This window comes from Pleurodeles waltl, chromosome 9 (genome assembly GCF_031143425.1).
Source record: "Pleurodeles waltl isolate 20211129_DDA chromosome 9, aPleWal1.hap1.20221129, whole genome shotgun sequence".
Taxonomy (NCBI): domain Eukaryota; kingdom Metazoa; phylum Chordata; class Amphibia; order Caudata; family Salamandridae; genus Pleurodeles; species Pleurodeles waltl.
The window spans coordinates 862,673,305-862,690,348 of NC_090448.1; the positions used below are offsets into that span (position 1 = coordinate 862,673,305).

General features: G+C 43.3%; 1 pseudogene; it reads left to right on the forward strand.

The window, feature by feature from the left end:
• Positions 1 to 13,178: 13,178 nt before the first annotated feature.
• On the forward strand, positions 13,179 to 14,164 carry LOC138259751 (psychosine receptor-like; annotated as a pseudogene).
• The last annotated feature ends 2,880 nt before the right edge of the window (positions 14,165 to 17,044 follow it).

Consider the following 17,044-nt stretch of genomic DNA (forward strand, 5'->3'; position numbering starts at 1 on the left):
CACTATTCTTCAGTCACAACTGGTAGATACATTGCAGTCATCCAAATATCAAAATTGCCACGGCTTACTTCTATTTCTTCACTCCCTTCGACAAATTGATCCTATTCATGACGTCCTCATGCCGATAACACGGATGGGCGACTGGCTGGTTCTATTTAGAAGTTACGTTTTTCAAAGCAGACAACAGAGTTCCCAGAAGACACTATAAAAAACAAAACCTCTCCAAAGACGTGCTCTGACTGCAGTGATGCTCAAGGATATACAAAGTTTCCATGGAGAAGGCAATGCAGGCCACCAGCGGGATGTCATTCCGCCCTATCACGGGTGCCACAGTATACCGGCACACAGAATTACGAGGTGCAGGAACACCAGGTCCAGTTTCACTAGGCAGAAATGTCTGCTTGTAAAATTCAGCTCTGGACAGGGGCTGTGGGCAGAAGCCCAGTCCTCCTAAAAAGTGAGAGCGTATGGCAGGCTCCCACTGCCTGCAACCATCCTTCCCTTCCAAAGACACTATCCCTGCTCCCAACACACAACAATCCCCCAGAAAAGGACTAATTCCTTGGACTTGAATAGATGCGTGCTGTTTTTTACCCATTAAAACTGGTTCCGCTTCCTCACTCACGACAAAATGACTTGTAATTGCATGGTTCTGGGGTGTCATTACAATCTTGAATCGGTAATCCAAGACCTGTTATTTCTGCGCCCCTCAACCATGTAACTTGTAGTCAGGCCCGTAGTGAATTCGTCTGTGCATGGGTTTTATATTTGCTGTACTGCTAGTCAGAGCAGAGTTAGAAATACTGTTGATCATACGGCTTGAAAATTCACAAGGTACAGTGTGACCACAGCAGTGAATTATAATGCTAGATGATGTAGATCCCCTCTTCACTGAAAAATGTGTCTTACACATATACACTTACGCTACAATAAAAAAAAGAAAAAGAAAAGCAAGGTTAAAAAAATAGCGTAGACGTTTGCGAGAAATGCCCAAGGGGGTTGTAAAAGTCAATGTAATTTTAATTGCCGAGATACGTATGGGCAATTTCCCTTTGTGAGCCAGTGGTGCTTAAGTGGTTTTGATCGAGGGAAGATTGACAAAATAACTGGACTTGTTCGAAACTAGAACAGAGAAAGCCAGAACGCTATTATAGCCTTAGAACCCGCCGTAGTGGGCTGTACCGGCTATTAAAGGCCCGCTCCCGAGTTAAATGCCCGAGCCGAAGGCGAGGGCATTTAACAAGGGAAAGGGCCTTTAATAGCCGGTAGAGCCCGCTACGGCAGGTTCTAAGGCTATTAGAACATTCTGCCACTCAGGGCAGAATGTTCTCTTAAAAAAAAAAAATTGCCTCGGGCTCCGTGAGGCTTTGTTCACAGCTGCTGCTGTGAACAAAGCCCATTGGAATGTTGGCGCTGCAGGCTTTTACCGGCCAGTAAAAGCCCGCAGCACTCCATTGTTTTCAATGGAGCTGCCAACTTCCAATGTTCTAATATAACATCGAGCATCATAAGCAGAACAATTCTTTATTTTACTACAGGACATGCACATAAGTGCCATTGTTCGGTTTCTCTTGGAGATCGTCCAAGTTAACTTTACGAATACTGACTGGTTGCCAGACAATATTTGCAGTTCGGAAAGACCGCTGAGCTGCTTCCTCGATCTCATTTACTTCCAGCTTTACACTGGTTTCGTTTACCCCTCTTGAGATTCAGTGCATTACATCGAGTTAAACGGCAGAGGGAGGAATAAGATCATGAAATAAAGCAGCAGGGTTTGCGTGTTTCTCTTCTACTGTTTCCACAGTAGCACCTTTGAGAAAGCAACTGATGCAAGTCAGCCTAAGTGTAATATATGTAATATATATGTTCCTAAAGCGAAGCTTCATGAAGGGATGCCTGCTTTCCAAACACATTTATGAAAACTACATGTAACGTTCAGCAATACTTTGTTTTATTTACCCAGATTTTTCTTTAAAAATCCTTCATGTATACATTTTCATAGACTACTTTCGCGTTCTTCTGACTGCGGACTCCTTACTTTGCCTGTCCACTTTTCTGCTTCGAATCCCCTTTACACTATTATCTCGACTCATTGGTTTGCTTTTCTAGACCGGTGATTCTAAGATCTTCTGTTCTTTTAGGTATTTTTCTGATGCAGAATTTCTGTCTATTTTTTTCCCCTTGGGGCAAGACATTTTCCATTTTCCATGTAGCTTACTTCTCTAAATAGTCCTTAAAAGGGGATTGAATCTTTATTGCATTCGGGACATAGACTCCGACACCCTTGTTTTAGTGTAAAAGGCCATTTATTTGGACAGGCTTGCTTATTATAATAACACAACAGTGTAACCGGAACTTGAATGACAACTTTTTATCTTTAAACTTGTAACTCCCCTTCTTACATCCTCACATCAATCCACCACTTATCCTTCACTCACCCAATTTCCACTTCCATTCCCACACATCCCCCTTTTCTTCATATCCCCTTCCTGACTCGGGCCTTCCCCCAATCTGTCATCCTTCACCTGCTTCTTTTACCCCCTGGAAGGGTGGACAAGCCCACATCTGACTCTCCACCCTCCCCCATCTATTGCCCGCTCCAAGCAACCTGGCCTAAAACTGGCATAAAAATCCCCCCAACCCAGTCATGATGCCTCACCAGACCCATCCTTCTCAGCTACTTACCTGTAGGGCGGTGGCCAACCTCCGCGCAGCGTGAACAGCAAGCACCGAAGAGGCTGATCCTCCCACCCCCACCCACTTACGTAACCTCCCCTAAGACCCTCCCACATCCGTACCCCAGCCTATCCTGGTCCTGGCCTTCTCCATCCTGCCTGAGAGCTCCCGCGAAAGACTGCATCTAGCTCTTCGCGGGGCTCTATTCGCAAAAGGTGAAGGTGATGTCTTACTCATAAAACATATTTACTCTGGTAAATATTTTTGCTATAGTAAATCACTTTTATCAGCGTAGTGTGGGAATTAAAAGGCGGGATTACTGTGAATATGTTAGTATACCAACAAACGTACTATGAGGTGGGTATCTACAAACTGTTTCCCAGCCTATTTTCAGTTTAGAAATGATTGGTGATGTCCTCTTCTCAAGGCTGGAGTACCTTATTTTACTGAAAGGGAAATGGGAGGGTTAGTTCTCCAAAACTGTTGGGGTTTAGGAGAAAGGGGTTTTCATTGGAAAAATGATCTCCTCTGGCACAAACAAAACATCAAGTGCATTTAAACTTGCTCAGCGATTTTCTCAATTCTAAAAGTCTTTATTTACTCATGCATAAATGGAATTCACAAATGGATTTAAGGTGTACTCCTGCAAATATTAAATTTTTAGAAAAAGTACTTTTAGATATCACTGTTAATTTTTAACAATTAAAAATCTTCGCCTATGTGACGTGGTAAACCTGGATGTTCAGAAGTCTGATTTTTTTTCTTCACGAATCAGCTGGTCCATGTGCATGGGATGAAGAAGAAAGACTGGAATTTAATCATACAGGTTTTGTGTAGAGTAGAAATACATTTTACAACTTTTTTTAATTCATCAAGGAGTCCATGAGAGTGCCTGAGAAGCTTCATCGGTCTTAGTTCCCTATAACTACTCATATATTTGTTTTATATATTTCTTTTAATGCCTATGTTAAATCATATTCACATGTGTAATTTTGCACAATTTTAAAGTGTAAGTGTACGCATGTGTGAAAGAAATACATTACTGCCACTGTAAGGAAAATAATTTCCTTATCATGAAAACACACCTTCATCCACACCAGTTGGTGGAGGAATCTTTACTTTTTCGAGCTCCATGCGCCCTGCTATCAGTGTTAAGGTAGAAGAGTAATGCGTGCCACAACAGATACAGAATTTGTTTAATTTGAGTAAGAAGGTGGGCAGCAGCACTCAATTTTGGGGACTGGGACTTATTTTCTGTCACCAGACATTGACCCAGAGTAAGAGTGCAAAAATGAACAAAGAAAGAAGAAAAGGAGGGTATGAAAACAGAGACAATTTAAGAAAACAGGAATGAAAAAGAACCAGCGTGAGATAAGGGGGTAGGAAGAATAGGGTGGTGGAAAAAGAGGAGTGATTGGTTAATATTCGTCATCCTCAGCATTTAGAAGCTCCGCTGGCAGACTTTTAAGAAACACTTTGGTCCCCAGCAATTTTTTTTGCAAATTAAACACTAGTACAGCAATAATACAAGCAAGCTGGTGACTTTGTGGAATGTAAATGTGATTTAACTTAGCAAACTGAATTGTGCTATTACAGACTGGGTACCTTACCAGGAAAGTTATGTGTCCCAACAGCCAAGGCCATAAACCCACCAGTAAAGAGTTCCACATGCTTCAGTGGCCTCCGGTGGCAAGCACTTTAAAAAAAAACTTCACACACTTCAACTGAAGGAGGTTAAGATCATTTCACAGACAGAATAACGATGAATACGTTAAATTGAGTTCGAATTCGACTCAAGTTGATAAATGAACTGCTTGAATGGCAACAAATTCAAGATTGGTCTTAGAAATATGATTGGACGTCCTCAACTAAAATGATTTCATTGTAAGACTAGAAAATGAATTTTGAAGGATAAGGAGGGATGATCAAATGAGCCAAAAGATGACAGAAGTCCCATATTGTAAAGGTGTAGCAGAAATACGACTTCCTTGACCTGGAATCAGAGGTTAAAAGGTCATTATAAAGGATATTGGAACAAGTACTTTCTGGGGCTGCAATTAAATGACCTGTTCTCTTACCCAATATCTTCATTCTGGTAGGCAGTAGGTAAGGTTAGAATTTGAAAGAGTTGAGTATTTTAAGTCTCCTGGATAGCTGACATGCTTCTGCTTCTAACTATAGCCCACAACAAGAAATGTCTGGGTATTTCATCGAGACAAAAAAAGACCCAAATGGCCACCCATAACACTGACTATCTGTCTGTATTCTGAGTCAGGAAGAACGTAAAGTTTCTGGTGGTGGTGCCCCCACTAACTCTGCCAGCAGAAACCCTACACTGGTCGGCCCGATGGAGTTAGGGTCGTTGGTGTAAATGCATCAGACTATTCACCCTATTTCATGTGGACAATCTGATGTACTTTTTTCAGTTTGTGATAGCCAGGGAAGCTCTGGAGGTCCCAAACGGGAAAAAAAAAAAATATCACCACACTTTGGGTGGAAACTCCCAGGGTGTCAGGTTCATTCGTTTTTTGCTTTTCAAAAACAAACTTCCACTTTGGGAGGTTAAAAATGTGCTGAGCACCTAAAACATGGAGGCTACTCTGTTAGCTTTCATTGTCGTCAGAGGAGCTGCATTGGTGGTGGCTCCTCTGAATGCACACAGATCCCAGCAGGGTCGGAAGAGATTTCAAAGGATTGTGTGCCGTAATCCAGCCACGGTGGCAAAGGTAATGACCTTCTCCATCTTAAAAGACAGTAGGCCACCTGCCAAATTTAAAATAAAACTACAAATTCACTGTAATCCAGTCATTAACGTATTCCCAGGCACCTCCACAGTGATTTTACGCCAAAAGGTGCTGAAGGAATTCAATAGCGAGTCTTACTGTAGAAACTGTCATGAGCCCCGCCCCCCATGCTTCTCTGCCTAATGACGTGGTAATATGCTACATGTCTTGAACAGGGACTGACATGCATCAGGACAAACAGCCAGACTCCAAACTGCAGCAATAGTGGTGCAGGCTGCCAAGGCCCCCAGCATGGAATGTGAAAGGGTCTTCGGTGACCCAGGTAGTGTGACTGCAGAACTCGGAGGCTGACGGGTGCTGGAGTAGGGGGCAAGCCTGCCTGACACAATTACATATTGCAGAAGCCTCTTGTTGTGTTGAGTGCTCAGCTCTAAGCCCACATTGGCAGGAAAGGACAAGGATGCTATATAGTGAGGTGAAGAGGGCTCAGTGATGGGATTATGCCACATTGAAGTGAAAGACGGTCCTCAGGACTCAAAATGCAGGGCTGGACTTAGGTGCTTGAGAGCACCATGCAGCCTAAAGAAGCCAACATTCTTGGAACCCAGTAATAATCAGGTCATTAGGAGAGGCCATGTCTGGAGTTCCTGTCTGGCTTTCTGAATGATCCCAGGCCCACTCACAAATAGCACAAACTTGTGCAGCTGTTTCTTGCATAGAGAGACAAAATTACTGCACGTAGGGGACATGACTAGATCTATGAAAATCCTTTGAACTGCCCCAGTGGCCATTGATCTCTGTAAATTGATGATAGAGACTTGTGCTTGAGTAGTGCAAAAGGATAGATGGCTGAGTGATTCTGCATAGGGGCAACCTTGAAGAAAGATTGAAAATATATGGACAGATGATTGAGGAATAATACCGCTCATCCACTCATACAGGCAATAGAGATGGCAAAATTCTTCGAGGATTTCAGAGCATGGCAATTAATGTAGTGTAAGTATTGGGGACACCTACGAAAAATATATCTGTGCACATGGGATCTACACAGGGACAAAAAATTTTTAAATCAGCCCTGGCAGAACCAAACATGGGGCTGTCACAGGGGCACGCCAGGCCCAGCGAAACAAACTTTGCAAATATGCCTTCCCAACAGAGGGCTCTTCAGGGGAAACCTTTTCAACATAGAAGGGGCTAGCGGATACCAAACTATACTCACTGATCATTAGAAATCATGCTGTAGGGGAATGTAGGTCTGCTTTAAAAAAAACAAAAGATTGACAAGTTCCGACACCGTTCAACCTCTTGATAGGTGTTTGCAGGAAAACAACTAACAAAGTCAGTGTAGTAGATCAATTTGCCACGATAATTCAGGGGCCACAAATAACCTCCAAACTGCAATTAAGGCACTCCAATACAACACCAAGACAATGATAGATATGATGGAGGATGCAAAAGTCAGATCAACCAGAAAGAATATCAGAATGGTCCGAATTCCAGATAGCTCGAGGTCCAAATGTGAAGCTTTTTGTAGAAGATTGGATTTTAAAAAATTCACTCATAGAGATCATCTGTTGTATTTTTTTTGTTGAAAGAGCACACAGGGCTCCAGTTTAGTCGCTGCCCCCTACACTCTCCCTGGGTGCCCATCACTCTGCTTTCTGAATTTCTAGGAAAGTAAGGCAATGTTTCCTGCTAGCAGGAGAAGAGGTGCAGCATTCACTAAACTGGTAGAGTAATCCTATTTCTAAGGGCAGGTGCAACTCACGTAATTTCTTGTAGTGCAATCTCGCAGAATTACCCAAAAACAGCAGCGCCTCATCTGTATGGCGGAGCAGCTTCGCCCCCCGCGAGCAGCTGCAATCCTTTAACAACGAAACAATAATAAACTGTGTTTATTTTCGTTTTGTTGTTAAAGGGGCGTGGCCATGGGGGATATTGAGGATGAGGGGGAGTGCACTGTGCCCTCCCCTCAGTGCACATGTGTGTTTGGCTGGCCATATTGGGCTGGTCAAACATACATGCGCACTGCACTCTCTCCAACCCGGCACTGTGTTGCTGGGATGGAGAGAGCTGGCACAAGCTCCCAGTCTGCCTGGGAGCAGCCTGGCTGTGCACTCTGGCCAATTCTAATGCTGCTCTGTGCACCATCAAGATTGGCCGCAGGGCAGGCTGGGAGCCTGTACCTGCCTGCAGTGACCAGGAAAGAGGAGCTGCGTGGCAGCGAAGCAGGTCCTTTTTTTTTTCAATTAAACGTTTTTGTCCCCTCCCTGCCGCTCTGTCCCTTTACCACACAACGAGTCACGACTGCCCAAAAATGCTGCAAGATTACACAGAATTATTCAAGAAGTGTAATTCTGCATTTAGCACTATTGTTTTCCTGACTTCACAGTCACGATATAGAAATAGTGGAGAAGATTTGATATCACAGACGGGACTAAGAGCAGGAGAACTGGAATATATAGGCCCTTATCATGACATTGGTGGTAAGTGATAAAGTGGCAGAAATACCACCAACAGGCCGGTGGTAATTACTGCCAAATTATGACCATGGCGGTAAGAACTCCCATGGACAGCCAATTTACCACACCGTCCGCCAGGGCGTTATCACCATGCACGCCCGCGGTCACCATCAACAGCCAGGCGGAAGACAAAGTACCACCCACCATATTATGACACAAGAAACCTCCAGGATTTCCGGGCGGTGCCAATGGCATCAAAAGCCTGACGGAAACAGAACACAGAAAATGAAAGTGTCACCAACAAGTACACAGAGGCCGCTGCCATGGAACCGGAACTTCAAGTCTTCCCGATGCTCATCTGCGCCATGCTCCACCTGGAACACCAACGCAGATGAAAACAACAATGGTGAGTACAGCCGCCTAGCACACAAGGGAGGGAGGGAGGAAAAGGAGAGTGGCACACACACATGCACAGCACTCACCATTCACACACACATCATACACACAACCAGCTGCAGACGTAAACCAATAGCACACGACACATGGCACAATAAAACAAGGACCAGATTTCAGAAGTACTAAAAATGTATTAGCAAGGGAAAAGCCACCACATGAACCTGATATGTACAATTGTCTACAAAGGGCCAATGCCCAGTCCAAAGTACATGGGCACAGTCCAAGACCCAACTGTCTCCTGACATCAAGTGCACAGAACTCTGTAGGGGCATAATTTTGCAATTGGGCAGGCACTTCAGGGGGATGGGGCTGGGGGCCCTCAGCCGAAGTTGGGAACTTGCCCACTGGTTCTGGAGGGGGCTCCATGCCCATTTCTCGTTACAGGGGAATGCAAGGTCACAGTCTCTCAGGTGGGTGACTTTTACGCTGGTTCTGGAGGGGGCTCCATGCCCATTTCTCTGTGCTGGGGAGTGCAAGGCCACAGTCTTTCAGGTGGGTGGCTTGCCCACTGGTTCTGGAGGGGGCTCCTTGTACAGCAGTCTCAGGAAGGTAGCCTACATGCCCTCTGCTGGAGGTGAGGGCTGCACTGTCTCATCTGGAGGAGAGGGCTGCACTACGTCAGCAGGTGAAGGTGCCTCCTGGGCAGCCTCTGCTGGAGGTGAGGGCTTCACTGTCTCATCTGGAGGTGAGGGCTGCACTGTGTCAGCAGGTGAAGGTGCCTCCTGGGCAGCCTCTTCTGGAGGTGAGGGCTGCACTGTCTCAGCGGGTGAAGGTGCAGCGTCTGCAGGAGGAGTGGGCTGCACTGCCTCAGCTAGAGGTGAGGGCTCCATGACCACTGGTGGTGATCTCATCCTGCCAGCCCCAGCTGGAGTCGAGGGCTTCTTCCCCTTCATGGCAGACATCGAGGGCTTCTTCACCTTCATGGCAGTAGGTGTGGGCTTCACCCCCCTCACGGCAGGAGTCGAGGGCTTCTTCCCCTTCATGGCAGTGGCTGTGGGATCCTTACCCTTCCTGGGTGGTGGAGTAGGAACCATCACTGTCTTGCCTCCACAACTAGGAGGTAGCTCTACTTTCCGTGTGGACTGTTTGGCTGAGGTGATGGCCTGGGTCGTTTGGACTCTGCCCTTACAGGCAGGATGGGGGTTGGGGAGGGACGAGGCCAAGTTGGGCAAGGAAAATGTTTTTAGGGAGGGTGGGGTGGGAAGAGGGAGGAAGGATGGGAATGGAGGTTGAGGGAGTGGTTGTTGGAGGAGTGGAGGAGTGCATCTGCTGGACCTGGGTGCAGGTGCATGGGGAGTGTGTTGATGTGAGGTGGAAGCCTGTTGGGTGTCTGAGTGCTTGCGTTTGTGACCTTAAGGAGGAGGGGGGACAGACGGGGTTGGAGAGGACACAGGGGACGCATGCATGGATGTTGTGGAGATGTCTGCTAGTGAGGTGTGTGTGCTGCTTGGTGTGGTAATGCTGGTGGTGGATGTTGAAGCGGTACATGCAGGTGTGAGTGTGGACGTGACTTTGTCAGAGGTGGAGAAGGAGGAGGAGGAGGGGAGACAGTGGAGGTAGTGAATGTGGTTGTGTGTGCAACTGTCTGGTGTTTGTGCTTGTGTGTTGAAGTGTGGTACCTGTGTTTGACTGTGCCACGCTTGTGTGTTGTCTTGTGTGCATGCTCATCTGTATGTGTGCATGGGATGGGTTGCGGTTGAGGAGACTGGGACTGAGAAGTGGTAGTTGGAGGGGGAACGGTAGGGACAGGGACAATGGCTGCCAGGGCAGTCCATTAAAAGCCCGGCGCATATTATGTCTGGGCAGCCTATGGGGCATAAAACCACTTTGGTCTGAATTAATTACATCATGTCTGATTGTGGTTGGGGGGTTTACCAATATTTTCGGCAGGATTTTTGCCTCAACATCAATTAAGAAAATCAGTCAGTAAAAATCTCATCCATGGTGGGCTTTCCGGTTTAAAGATATTTGCAATATGAACCTTGCAGAAATCCGAAGGGAATCTCCCCTCCATCCTGACAATTTCCAACAGGCGAAGCAATCGTAGCATCACAGAGGTGCTACGTCATTGAAATAATTCCATCTGGACTCCTTTGGGCCCAAGAGAATTTCCAGAGAATAGTTGGAAAATTAAATTTGTGACCTACTGCGTCATAATGGGTATATATAATTCTAAGGCACAATTGTAAGGGTTGGTGTAAAACATTGGGTTATTGGTTGGCTGGGGTGTGAGTCCTGATCAAACAGCAACCACAATTCCTGTCAGGGCAAAGCACAAGCAAGCTCCCAAAATAACCTGTGCTCAATACCCTGGTAGTTTGCACAGAATAGTCAAATGTAACTTAGGGGCAATGTGTAAAGTATTTGTGCAACATAACAAACAGTTTTTCCCTTGCACAGTGTGCTCCCCATGGTACCTTGAACTTCCCCATTTCCACCCTATGCTCTCCCTTTCAACCCTGAGACCTCTCCACACTGCACTACCATTTTATTTTATTTAGTTATTTAACAATTTTGTGGGGTGCGTCAACAACTTGGGTTATTTGCACACTTTACGATAACCCGCAAAAGATACAGCAAGGAGTGTGCACCCGTGCCCTTATGTAATAAGTATATTTAAAAAGTTAGTGCAGTTGTTCCATGGAATTTCACCTGCTCTACTGCTGTACGGGGAGGCATGGTCATGCAGGTGCCTGTGAGGTGAGCTTCCAGTTGTTTCCGAACACCATGAAAGTGGGAGCATTTCCAGATCCTCATTGGGGGGTTCCAGAGTGATCTAGTGGCACTTTCAGTGCTTGATTGGTCTTGCATTTCAATGTTTTACCTTTGTATCTTGCACCCACTTTTCATGCCCCTGCACTTCTCTCCTTAATTGTACCAGTGGACTTAAAATTTGCCGAAGAAAAGCTACCCTGCAAGCTTTGTTAAAGCGTAACAGAGGTACAGCATGGACAACCGCAGTGCAACTTTGCCTAAACGAAACAAGTGCTACAGTAGAGGGAGCAAGGATAAAGCCTCCACAACCCCCAAAGAACAGGTATAATATGTGCAACAGCAGTGCAGGGTGTCTTACGTGTTGGAAATTAGCACTGCCCACTGCTAGTTTTGTGCTACGTGTTTTGGATATTACTCAAGCTTGTGAACTTCTTTTCAGTATACAGAAAAAACCCATTTGCATTAGCAGTTCTTGTTTGAAACATTTCTATGGTGTCCCGTCTTTGGTTGAAACCGAATAAAAGCAAACAACTCCACCTAGGTGAGTATTTGCTTTTTAGTAGAAAGTGGACAAACCAAACTTTTCTACATTAATGCTGCAATACAAGCTTTCCCTCCACCTCTTGTCTCCTTTTCTTGATGAATTTTTCTGCTATCCTCAACTCAGTGCCCTTCGTGAGCCACTTAATATGCCCCTATGACTGCCACATAGTCCACCTCCTCTGCTACACAAGTCTGACTCCATTCATGGTGACGCCAACACAAGCAAGCAACCAATGTTATCTTCCTGCTATGAAGTTTCCTTGCTACCCCTAGCTGTTTTTCATGGAGCATCACAATGTGCTGTCACCAATGTCATATGGCGAACAATATTCTTATTAATTCCTCAGCACATTTCTCTCCAATGGCAGGAAAACCATCAGCTAGATCAGTAAAGATGTATTTATTAGCCAAATTCTTTCTTGGTATCTTGAGGGAGGCAAATTCCCCCATAAGTAGAAAATCCTCATTTAACAAACCGCGCAGTTTCTCTGAAGAAATTAGGAGTATGATAGTGAGGTAAGTGGACGCTATTAACCTTTTGTCTGCAGGATTCACATCTTAATGACGTGCAAACATACATCACCCATACACATCCTTGCAATATGATGGGACTGGCCAGGTGGAAAGATGAGTTTGAATGGTGGGAAACAAAACTATCAATGAGAAAACATTGAAAAGTTACATGAGACCAAAGCAAGGAAAGCGTGAAAGGAAGGAAACAAGACACGGAACAGAGGGAAAAAGAAATCGAACATATACATGATGTAAGGAAGGTCATTAAAGGGAAATTCTTTTTGGACACTAGAAATGCATCATCTGTGTTGTTTGCTTACTGCACAAATGGTACAAAGACTAACAACTACAGATATGTACAGGTTTTTACTTTTTTTAAATTACTGAAAAATCCCATGGAAATCTACAACCTGGTGTATGTCTTTCTCTTGTACGAGTGTGCTCTCGTTCTTGAAGGAATATATGTCAGCCTTCATGTGTTCTACTTTTGTTTGTGCCAGAAAATTTGAAAGAATCTCCTGATTGCCTTGTTGCAAGGTGGATCATGAGATCTGTATCTATAGCTTAATATGTTCTTGAGCCATTAGCCGTTGGAGACCTTCCCATTCACTTACTAATACTTCTTCATTTCGCAATTGAAAGTTTTAAGGAATACACATCTTTCAAAAGGGAATTATCTCTAGACTTACTGTATGAGTACTTTATAACGTGTCATCTTTACTAATAAATTAGGCCCCTCTTTTAAGGGATGTTGTTATCTATCTGCGCATGCTTTGTTCAGATTCTCCTGTATTGCATAGTTTTTGAGATTATATTTTTCACTCTGATTCAAATGTTTCTTTCTGTGCAGGATTCTTGAAGAAGATATCTTAATGTCCCAGTGCGCAGCACCAATGATCTTTTGATGACCTGTGGCTCGGAAAATGGTATCAGGATTTTTGACCACAGAGGATTTCTTCATGGATGACTGTGATGTGAAGCGTAACAGAAGTCACCCCTCTGCCTCACGTTATTAACACGGCACTCCTCTGCTGGAAAGGAATGAAATACCTTCATGCTCAACTAGATGATGACCAGCAATGTCACACGCTGTGATGTTGCGCATGACCTTGATCAGTATCTATTTCCAGCTGTCTATATCACTATGATTGTGGGCAGCATTCCTGCCAACTGTGCCTCTCTCGTTGTCTCATGCCATACGAGTTAGGGGTATATCTTTTCAACTTATCAGTAGCTGATCTTCTGTACACTTTGGTACTGCCATTATGGGTGGATTATGGCTTGAATCACGACATGTGGTGGTTAGGAGATGATCTTTGCAAGATGAGTGTCTTCCTCATGCATGTCAATTTTTATGCCAGTACTGGTTTCCTTACCTGCATCTCACTGGATAGGTATATTGGTGTTGTCCATCCTTTGAAGTTTCATCATCTGCGTACGAGAAAAGCTGCTACGTACATTTGTGCCGTTGTGTGGTCTGTTGAAATCTTATCAAACGGTATGATTCTCCACCACCAACAAACCTCGAATAGCACCCACAATGATACACTTTGTTATGATACTTTTCCAATGGAGGATTGGAAAGCATCATTCAACATCTTCCGGATATGTGTTGCTTATTTACTACCTTTGGTGATCATGGCATATTGCTATAAACGAATAGAGATTGCCGTGAAGCATAATCAAGCCACTGCTGATGAAGCAAAGAAGAAGATAAGGAAATTGTTGGTAGCAATTTTGTCCACCTTCTTTCTATGCTTCACACCCTACCATGTTCTCCTACTGATGTGCAGCATTTGGGAGCCAGGCAGCTGCAAGTTTGCCCGCATGATATTTAAACCGTACAAAATAACACTGGCCATAGCAAGCCTCAACTGCCTTGCTGACCCCATTTTATACTGTTTTTTGAGCGAGACAAGTAAAACAGAGATCAGCACTGCATTGAAATGCTGTGGCGAGAAAGACAAGAATTCAGTGAAGCAAGAGTTTCAGATGATTTCAGTTTCAAACAAGAATACAGATGAGGCAGTATCAATATCAAGGCATGGCACTTGAACAACAGAATGGATTGCAGGTAGTCAATCCCTGTGTGCGATCAATACCTCACTCCAGAAAATATATTCAGCCCACACCTCTGTAATCGCAGACAAAAATGTAAGATAATATTATTCCTCAGACTCTGAACCTACAAGGCTCATCTGAGTCACCCCATCAGACTCTACTGATATGACCCCAAATTGGAGAACCCAAATATGGGGTCCTGTCAACAAGGCATCAGGTTCTGACTGTGGCCCTGATTTAGAAGTGACTGCTCTAGCAAAAAGGAAGACTGAAAGCCCCAACCACTGAGCTCAGTTAATGTGTGTTAATTGCTGACTGCCACACACTCATGAAGAACTTGCTTTTGAGCTTGCCCCAACATTTGCTTTTATACACGAGTCCACTCATTCAAAAGTATTATTTTTTAACCAAATGTGTAACCAAAAGGAACATTGAATGCAAATCATGTCAGCTAGGTTATGCTTTTTGAAAGTTGTACTAACTTCAAATATTTGATGTCAATCACTTGAAACATTGATGACAGATGAGTGGCAGAATACCATAAAGTTACAATGATGCTTAGGATTACTTTTGAACAGTGCACACTCCTATAAAATATTTTGACAGGGAAAGTGGCAACAAACCACCCACTATACCCATTTACATGATTACTAATGCTACATCAGCCTCCAAATCGACATGGATAGACACAGTTGCATGCCAGAATATCATGTACAGAAATATTGTCCTGCTAATATATTATAACCCCACATCTATGTACCTTGCAGATATAAATGATATGGTATATATGTTTATATCATCAAGGGACATGTATGAGGTAAGAGTAGTAAACCTACATTTACCTATTTATACTTACCGTCACAATATTGTAGTGGTAAATATCACAGGGAAAAAAATGGTAGGAAGATTATTTATAAACTATATATCCCATTAAAATACCATAGCTTCCTGGTATTAGTTTGTTGTTTTCCCCCACTTCTTTACTTGTCTTCGACTTCACTGTCTCTACTAGCTGATTGTATTATAAATCCACTGTCCTCTTGTACAAAATTCATTACTTTTAAGAAATTGAAAAAATCTTTGAGTTACCGCTTTTCTCCAGCTTAAATATAAATGTTTATATTCTCACGTTTTTGATTAATTAGTTACTTTCCCGAACATTCTCTCATTTTAGACTACTGAAACATTTTAATGAATATAGTACGGTTTTATCATAATGTTTCACACAAAACAAGTGCTTCACTTGATGGATTATAGAAAAAGTTTGCATAATCCAATTGAAATGCGCCGAAACCAATGTTTACTATTATGTATTTTGGGGAAAAAAAATATTTTTGTATTTTCTCTTATATATAATTGGAAACTTATACATTATCAGAAGATATTTTTTCACCTGGTATAGGGGAAAAAAAAGCCTTTACCCTATCCACCTCTCTGTGGAAAGTAAATGGAAAGTGAATGTCAGATAATGCGCAGATCTATGCACAGGGAAAGAGGCAATATGATCGTAAGCAGAGCGGTTATGGTGGTCAAACAAAGCCCATTTTCCGTAAGAAGGTGAGGATTGTTTAAAGTCCTTTAATACCTAATTTGCAAACTGTGGACTGTTCATAGTTAAGTTATGTATTACATGCTCTGCTGTGTTACTTGTGTTTAGTATTACTATTCAGAAAATCTTTATTTGCTAAAGTAATATTGTAGGAAGCTGGCTCCGAATATACAAAGTGAGTGTGCACATAGTCCAGGGGTTCCCCAAGAGGCTTGACAGAGTCAATAAAATACAAACACACTCTTTAAACCTGTTTGACTAAGTATATGTACCCATGGTTCTTATTATGTATTGTATGTACATATATGTGGTCATGTCTGTGTGTATTCATGTGTGTTTGTATGTGTGTGTGTGTATATATATATATATATATATATATATATATATGTGTGTATGTTGTTCTGTGCTTGGCATGTTCATGGGTCATTGCATGGCTCCTGGGTGGGTTTTTATTCTAGTTATCTATGAATCCCTGCTCTCATCTTATCACACTTATCTACCCATCATCATATGTCATGTCTCTATCAATCTATCCTCCATTCCCACTCTGACTCATCCCAAATCCATTCTACTACTTTCATCTCCTAAATAACTCTGCCTAACCTCTTCCCTCCACTTCCACATCTAACTCACCAAACCTCACTCTACTACCATGACCTCCAAAACAACCCTACCAAATTCTCCCTCATTTATCTCACTCTGCTACTATGATCACCCTAACCCTTCCCTCCTCCATCCCCCTTTACTCATCCTAAGCCTTTGGGATGAGTAAATGAGGAATATACTCCCAATTAACACTTCTGGATTTCTTTCCTCCTCCACCCCTTCATTACTCCAGTCAGTCTAACTAACAAACTCTCATATCCGCGGCTCAAATTAACTCATAATAATACTAAAACTGTATTCATATTTCCCTATACTAATCCATCACTAATTCTTGTTGGGTTCCGGAGTAGCATGCTACTCGCCAAAAAGCGCTTTGACGCCACGTCAGGCATAGTAAGCGCTATATAAATGCTATTACAATATTACAATACAATAATTCCTTTATATAGGCGCAATTGCCAGGATCTGTATGGTGTTGAATGAGCATATACGCTTCCCCTTAAACACTCCAAGTATGAGAACTATTTTTCTAAGACACATTTTATCTGCCTTTACATAATATAAAGTTGTACATGTCAGAAGAATGACCGAACGTATAGTGTAAATATGCTGAGAGAAATAGAAGACCAGCAATGTAAAATCCTTTCTATCAGAAGCCTTCCAATTGTTCCACTCACTCCTTTCCCGCTAATTGCCATGTTGTTAAACGCCTTTTGTGT